Consider the following 9,328-nt stretch of genomic DNA (forward strand, 5'->3'; position numbering starts at 1 on the left):
TATTTCTTTTGGTGTGATATGAAGTATTGACGTACACACAATTAGAAATATCATAAGCACTGTTCAGCAATATTTCTGTGGCTATTTTTCAATCATGAGGAGTTCCTTTCTCCTTATATGACTGATTTTAATGTGTCTTTAGAAAATGTGCTTATTGATGAGAATGATAAAAGTATTACATATGGTGAGTATGTGAAGGCGTTTGCACAAAATAGACATAATACTAATTTGAAAATATATTATATTCAGTTTATTGCGCAATGAGGAGCATACTTTTATTAGGGAACCCAATGAAATAGGAGTAAAAGTAGTTCAAAATGTAGAGGAGCAAAAGATTGCCTTGGAAGAAATAAAAAAGGAAGAAGAATTTAGGCGCAAAGGTTTACATCCTGAATTGAGAGTAAACCAGGAAACAAAAGGTGACGTGTATGGTAATGAGAAATCCTAAGAAAAAGGTTAAAGAAGAATTTGTAGGAGAGAGCATGTACTACAAATCTTATGAAGTGAGTGGAGATCTGTTGTCCGGGGGAGAACATATTATGAAGGAAATGTATTATGGTTGTGGAAGGACTACTTATTTTAATGTACCAGCAATTGGATACATTTGTGTTATCTGGCTTTTTCCCTAGAATTTACCTTATAGATGAAATAGATGAAGAACATGACAAGAAGAGAGTAAAACAAAGTCTTGGATAAGTGGTTTTAGATATTTTAGGCGCAATGATTCCTCCAAGGGGTGTGTCTATAAATTATGTAAAAAAATAGACAATTGTCACAATAGTAGACAGATTTGCTATAGATACAGCAGAGTCTTTCAAATTAGTAAATGTGAAAATGGTTGCAATTAGAACAATGGTTATGCTTAATAGTCTTTTTTCTTGAATATTATCTTGGAAAATGAAGGCAGAGTTTCTAAAGTAATATTGCAAGAAGGTGTTGTGCCTATATATCTGATTATAGAGGAGAAAATGATTGTTTTTATTAATAACAACTAATTTGAATCATGAAATTAACACATTGACAGAACCAAGATCATGGGAAGGTGTAGGATTATGGGTAAGATAATTAGGGAATAGTTTTAGTAATGTAGACTAATGGTTAGGTAATATTGGTGGTGGTGTTCTTCAGTTAATTCTAATTCCTGTAATTGTGATGATTTCTGCAATTAGTTTATTGCTACTACTTAAATTTTTAGAGTGCATGCTCAATAAATATAATATAATAATAGAGCTAGAGGCTATATTAGATGGAGAAAAAGGTTGATGGATGTGGAACTAAGCAATTATACGGTTTCCGACCACATCATAATCAGCCCCATAGCATGCAAAAGAGCAGGATTCTATAGGCTATTGTTTAATAAATGTTTCATATTGGATAGAACATCACCGGGCGGCAGTTGCTGAGGAAGCAAGTGGAAGATTTCCCTTACCTCAAGAAATGGGTCAGTTTTAAGAACTCTTCAAATTTACAAATATATTGATTTGCTAGTGGGAGCTAACCATGGTCATACTATGCTGAATTTGCAGTTTAATTAATAATATGTATACAGCGTGTATAAACACCACTGGTTTTGAAAGATTAGGAGTCACTACTCATTTTCCTCCTGAGATTCTGTCCGAGTATTCTGAGATTTTTTTCTTTTTCACTACGATTTGTTAGTACCCTTCTTGAGTTTGAAATTGGAATTTTGAGGGACTTTTATTAACGGACTAGAGTTCTACTCTGATTTATGATTCTGTATTTCTGCGTCTTCACAACTATGAATTATGATTCTGTTTTTCTGAGTCATCACAACTAAAAGCTGCATTCCTCTGTAATGTTTTATTAATTATTCTGTATTAAACCTATTTAAACATTATTTTGACCTAGAGCACAATTTTTGAGTGGTCCCAATTTCTAAGATAGTTTTTCTAAACTAGTGGTCTGGTGCAGCTGGATCAATGTGAAGGACTGCTAACGGGAATTGCACAAGGTAAATATAAGGGTTTTGCAATATTGGGGTTCAAGATTTTATTGGGGTTCGGCTCCCACATTAGTCCCTTGGCACCCAACTGAAGACACCAGGGAGGATAACAAGCACTATAAAACTACTCAACAATGTCATGTCAAATCCTTATGTTTCCTTTGGGCAGATGTTATAGATCAACTGCACACCATATGTATTTATTTATTCATTACATATTCAATCTATTTAGTTATTCATGCATTTATTTACAGTATTCATAGAGCACAGTTCTAGCTGGGGGGCAGCAGGGTACTTTACATATAACAAGAAATATTACAGTCAGACAACACCAAATAACTACATTCTTCATCATTAGTGCACACACACTCACCCCAGGTTCCTATAGTCCAGTGATTTTGAGCCACTAAAGTTCTTGCTGCAGGTTTGCAGATATGTTAGCGTTAGCAGTCGCTCCCTGAAAGTCCTAAAAAAGATAGAAAAAGGTTAGGATAATAGTGGTAATGATTATTATGTTAATTTAATCATTGTAGCTCCATCTGTACATTTATTTGTTTATCAAAGGCTTCCAAGAAAGATTTTCCACAGTATCTAAAAGACTGGATCTGGTGGCTAACCATTGGGGCCAGTGGGTTAAAGGGGAAAGAAACCAAGACAGACTACTTATTGGAGTGCCATTTTCTCTTGATAAGAAGCCCAATTGTGCCATTGTTTCCACCTTCGTTCTTTATTTTCAAGCCTACACTATCCACAATGGCCTACAATCTAGGCTTTTTCAGGGAGGTTGACTACACGGATCAGAAACACATCAAACTCCTAATTCTCTGGCTGGAACAGTGCAACCCTAAATTGCGGCCAGAGCTCTATGATCCTAACATAATTTTTCATTTTAATTTAAAATTTAGATTCTAACCCAGCTGAGTGTACCCTAAAATAAAGTAAATCTGGGTTTACACTTAGATAGTTTTAGTTAAATCTGGACCCCACTTATGACCAGAACATTACTATTCTGATCTCCCTCCCTAATGATGTTGAGACCACCATGTTAGTATCACCTTAACATGGTGGGTCGGACTGACAATCATGAAATATGCCACAAAAGACTGGATGAGACCTCTCCGTACATTTTGCTTTTTGGAGCCATTGTTATGTAATGCATAGTTTTTCAGATGCCTGATAAAATTCTAGTTCTGTGTTATGATTTCGAGTGTAGAGGAGGTACAGTAGGCAGGCCTCCAGATCATTTCATGGTGTGATTTAATAGAAATCTGTTCCCTGCCCAGGAGAGCACTCTCTGGGACAGTTGGTGTTCAGATATGCTCTAATTGGCCAATTTAAAAGGTACTAGTCAATCCTGATTGGTTGGTTTCAACCTGAACCATATGTTTTGGCAGCCATTACAAGACCCAGGTACTTGGTCCCTGTGCCCTGGAAATTAGCAAAAATAAATTCAGGGGGCAGAGTGAGCACACCCAGACCCCAAATGGCAACTCCTGGGGACCCAATGGGAACCCAGCTTTTATGGCTGTACAACATGCTGTGGTAGCTGTTACAGGACTCTGGGACATGGACCCCATCGAAAGGCTTTGTAGTGAATAGCAAGTTTTGAGGGTCACAAAAAGGAGCACGCATAAAGGGTGATACATAGCTGACAAGTTTTCAGATTGTTCATGTGTGACATTTCAGTGGATTCAGTGTGAGTATGAGTGACGTTCTAATGTCAAATGTGTAATACTTAGAGTGACACTTGTGCGTAAATCAAAAGGTAAACCGGTACTTCAGTGACTGTGAATTTTCGGTTGCTGTATCCAGGCATGTCACACTGCAATGAACATATGCCTAAAACTAGCCAAACCAATCGGCCTTGCTAATGCTAGTTAACAGAATAGGATCAACGAGAGGTGAACATAACTTTGTTGTGAATAATTAGAATTGAAAATGTTTCAAATATGAGAATATTAGTCTGAGAATTGAAAATTGCATGGTCTGTAGGTGGGATAGTGGTCTTCACAGTGTCTCAATCACGCTAATTCTGCCCTTCATACCAATTTCCTCAGCAGTTCCTCATGCTGTAAGCCACTTAAGCCTTTTTTCCCTACACCTATTGGAAATCCTCCAACTGTATATCTAACATGTCCTGTTCTTCATCATCATCACTGTCTTCACCTTATATTTCTGCATTACTTCCTTGTGGCACGCCCTTCGGTATTCTCACTCACTCTTTTCCCTCTTTCGCTCTCTCCTCACCGATAAATACAGCAGTATTTAGACACCTGTATATCTCCTTCACATAAAGTAATGATAATTTCAATTCAGTCGGTCTATGCGCTTTGCAGGGAAGCTACAGGTTTCATGAGGGTGTAGGCAAAATAACGTTATGACCTACAAAGAGGCACTGTGAGAAAAGTTCACTAGCTTCAACCTCAACTCCAGAGTTGCAACCCACCTATAATCTGAACTCTTCCAGATACCCAGAGGCAACTCCGTTCACAGTATGCACTATAAAAGTATCAGATGTTGCATGAGAAACAAACATTGGTAAATGCATTAGGTTTCGCCTATGTGATTAATAATAAGCCTTTTTGTTGTTGTAAGTTGTAGCTTGGTGAATAGTTGTGAAATATGAGTTACAGAAATGTACAAACTGCATCTCCAGTTGTTTGTAACAGTGACATTTTGTATGTGCTGTGCGTCTTTGATTACCCCTTTAAAATAAAGAATTATAGAGGAGGGTGAATGAGTTAAATGAGACACTTAGATTAATATTGGGAGATTAGCAATAGGTTACCTGCATCAGACAGGAGTGTATAAAAACGTTTTTTATTAACAGGTAGATTCACCTCCGCAGGAGTGAACATGCTCTCCTTTTCCAGACACAGCATGAAGCTGACTCACTAACAGGTCAGCTACAGAATCACTGACTCCGAGACGTAACCAGGACAGTGTCATCACACACCACAGGCACACATTCCTTGTCCTATGACCACACGCCTAAATTCATAGAAGTCTAGTACAAGGTGTGTGTATTTTAGAATGAGCAGAGAGCCCATATACCCACACAATAAAGGCAACATCCACAGCAGACCAAGAAGCTCTAGCTGTTACTAGCTCGGATGACGCTATTAAGTACCATGCTGCAAGAGTTAAAAAGAGGTACAGAGGCACAGACAGCAAATGAGAAGGGTGCTGTCCGGGATGTATTTGACAGCCTGGATGTGTGTGATGGTGTTAGACAACACTGTGAATAGTGCAACAGAAGGATAAAAGTTGGCAGCAAAATGTCCAAGCATACCAAGCATTTCTGAAATGCCATGGCGGCGCGAGGGATGACTTATATCCAGAAGGCTCGATCATGTTCCGTGGATTGGAAAGCAGCAAACATGAAAGTAAAATTGTGGTCAGAGGCCTGACGGACGCAGACCTCAGGGCAAATAGAGAAAGTAAAGTGGGGAGAGAAAAGGCAGCAGCAAAACGAAAAAGATAAGGAACGGTTGAAGCAATTGAGTGAAAGAAATGGTACTCAAAAGATTCGGAGAGCCTGAGTGAGGTAAGACAGAAACATGAAGGGGAACTGCTGATGTACCTCTCAACTGAATAAGTACCCAATCGGCTGGCACACACCATTAAGATAAGGCCACTGCACCTACAGTCACTAAAATATAATTGACTGCACGTGCCCGTATTCAAAATAATCATAAAATGAAACATGCTCAGAAGGAGACATTATGTGTCATTTCCTATAGCAAATGATGAAAGGAGTTCCCTGTTTTTTCCGCCTTCACTTACGCCCTCCCACAGTGTGGGCTCTGATTGGCCCACATTTGCTCTACTTCCATTAGACCAGAGGTCTTCAAACTTTTTGATGCCGAGACCCCCTTGTCAACCCTTCTTAGGAGTAAGGACCCCTTCCTGACAAAAGTTTCTAGAACCTGGTACTCCTCTTCATCGACAACCATAAACGCCACCAATTCCCACACAAAATAATTTTTACAGTGGGAAAATAATATTAAACAGTGTTTAGCCAACCAAAGGTCAGTGAAGGTGGGGCGTGGTCAGAGGTGTAGCTAAAAATAAAGAGCCTCATTTATGAGGAATTGGGTTGGGCAGCGCCGCCAGTCTTCTTGCTGCGCTGCTCTGCACCAATGTGAAAAGGCAGGAATGCACCATATTTATGAAATACGTTCCATTCCTGTCCTTTCCTCTTGCGTTGGACCACAAATTGCTGCCTAGCACCAACATAGGCAGGATTGTTTTTGTGCAGGAAGAGAACCTTCCTGCACAAAAACAATCCTGAGAGATGTTTTCCTCTTGCTATGTGAGCTGCAAAATGCAGCAAACATGGAAAGAGGAAAGAATGAGGAGACATTTTTTCACTGGGGAAACTTACGTTTTTGATGCTGGCCCAGGTTTAAGTAAATTTGTAAATATGGGGCAGCATCAAAATCCATGGGTGTTGCGTGGGAACACCCACTCAGCACACATGGAGCACCTCCTTGATGCAGAGTTAGGTAGGACAGCAACTTGCTCTGCTTTTTCTTACTCCATATCTACGAGGTCATGCAAAGCCACACAGGGTGACTTTGCACCACCTCATAGATATGGTTCAGACGCTTGCGCCGCCAGAGCGTCAATAAAACTGGTGCTCTGGCAGCGCAAACCTCTCATAAATAAGCCCCAAAATATTCTGTATATTTTTTAGGTCTTTCACCATCAGGTAACTACATATAAAATTATGGGTATCGTAAGTAAAAAATAAATGTAAAAAGTCATTACTAAGTGGGAAATGCACTGTAGTACATTATGAAACTTCTACTAGTGGTTGTATGTCAATACAACGCGGGCTTTTACCCCGCATGCCATTACAACGCGGGGATTACAACGAAAGTCGTTACAACGACTTTCGCTGGAGGGCACTGGATAGTGGAATAGTTTAATTTTCTATTCCAACTCCAGCCCACGTTGACAGTTGGGAAGGTGTTGGATGGAAAATTAAACTAGTCCCTATCCAACAGCGCCCTCCAGCGAAAGTCGTTGTAACGACTTTCGTTGTAATCCCCGCGTTGTTATGGCTGTTCTCCCTACTAGTTAATGCACTGCAGAGGTCTGAGTGTAACCAGAGAGACACATAATTAAATCTTGGTTGGTGCAGTGGGGAATAGTGTATTTGTAGCGCTATGAGGACACAGCCTGTGACAGAAAGCACTGTGAGTATGTAAGTCATTATTTTACACTTGCATTACACACAGTGAAATATAGACTGATACAAAATATGTAAATAGTTTTACAATAAAATGGTTCTTCCAAAATGTAGATTTTAGGAATACTAGGGCTTATGTAATGCAATTTCTTTTTTAAATAATTGTCACTTCAACACCTCCTTAGGGGTACTAATGGCTGTGTAAGTACAGTTATGATTAAAAGCAAACACTTCGCAGCCCAGTTGTTAACTCTTTGCACTACCACTCAAGAAAACAACTCTTTGTCATCCGCAAAGCTTGAAGTGATTGATGGGGTCCCAAGCACCCTTCACACTTACAGATAAACCAATGGGGCACATTTGCATTTCTTTTAGGCGACCAGGCACCCTGGCACAAAACCTTTACACAGCACAGGAGTCTCAGATCAAGCATTTAAGGAGCGACATTTGCTGTCCCAGGAGGGCTGTCTTTTTTCCAAAATGAAAGCAAATGTTTTAGTATCCAGGCAAAGTAAGGCTAGGGAATGCCCAGCCCCCTTCCCAGGACTCCACGCCCCCCTTGGGGGTCATGCCCCACAGATTGAATACATCTGCATTAGATGCAGGTCTGGCATTCTTTGTCTTGGGTGGCAGGGCCTGATTGGATGCAGTTCTGTCAGCTCAAAGTGCTTTAGTTTAGTAAAACTGAATGCTTCGTTTTACATAGCACTAATAGAGATCCTATGGCAACTTCGAGTACACATGGTGGGGGCGATCAGCGAACCAAATGGAAAGACTAGGGAGGAAGGTGGTTACATAGAATACATTATTTCAATCACCATCCAGGACTAAGGGACGAAGGAAAGAGCTCCCTGACAAGTATCACAGGAGAGAAAAGGATGTGGCGCAGTGGTCAGAGCTGCAGACTCAAGAGCTGGGGATCCTGGTTCGAATCTCAGTGGCACAACATCCTGTGAGTCTGGGCAAATCCCTTAATCTCTTTGGGTGTTAAGATGTGCTATATAAATCTGCTACTTTAATTTAAAGTATCACACAAAACTATACTGTTCCCTGGAAGGAATGGAAGACAGATAGATGAGGGGTGGAGGACTGCGCTGCACTTTAAGCTGAGACGAAGATAGCCTTGTTTATGTTTCACTTTGGCACATGTATGGTTTTAATATTCAAAGGAATGAAAAAAAAAGTATCAGGCAAGACGAAAAACTAAAAGCTGAAAGAGGCAAAACTTTATGAAAAAATAGTTCCATTAAAGCGGTTATTAAAAGTATTTTGGCTAAGGGAAACTGATAAGAGAAGCAGAGGTGGAACAAGCATTGGTAAATGCAGGAATATATGCTAGAGCCAATAGAAATGGAGGAAAAGTAAGTGGCAAATACAGGAACCAATGTACAGCCAGGAAAGCAAGGGGACAGGATGTAAGCCCCTTGTAAGATTTATTTTAAAAACAATAGATTTCACAAGCGCAGCAAAATCGCTGTGCAGGCGTAACCTAAAAAACTACAGAAACACTACATCTGGGAAAAGGATGTATTCTTAGGAAATGCAAGATTAGGTTAAATGTGTAATGTAAACAGGAACCGCATCGTTTACCATAAGGGAAGGCTTTACCATCATTCTGTGCGTTCTGTAGATGCCAATAATTGGATGAACATATAGTATGAACACCTTTATGAGCCACCAACAGGCACTGTGAGAATCTCTCACTGCTTTAATCCTTACAACAGAACTTTGAGTTATGCTTCATAATTAATACATTTGAAAATGCGCTATCCCACCAGTGGGAAACGTTACCAAGCTGCACACTGGAACTAATTTCAATATTAGTAAACTTGATTCTTAAGTTTTCATGTTATGATTTTTATTCATCATTTCTTCAAATTCTTCTGGAAACTGACTGCGGGCCCCTAGGAGGAACGCGGCTGATACATTTGAATTTGAAATCTTGACACACGGAATGGAACACTACGTGCCTACGGGTATATCTCTGCTCTGTAAAGTTTGAAATACTCGTGATTTTGAAGACGGCACACGAGTTTATTGGTCTTGAAATAGATAAAAGACCCCTGAAGAAGGGCAAGCTCCGAAATGCATTGGGCGCACAAATGAATAATATGATAAATGCAATCATTATTATGAAGAATTTCAAGAAATGATGAATAAAAATCATA

This window comes from Lissotriton helveticus, chromosome 2_1, assembly GCF_964261635.1.
Source record: "Lissotriton helveticus chromosome 2_1, aLisHel1.1, whole genome shotgun sequence".
NCBI classification, from domain to species: Eukaryota; Metazoa; Chordata; class Amphibia; order Caudata; family Salamandridae; genus Lissotriton; species Lissotriton helveticus.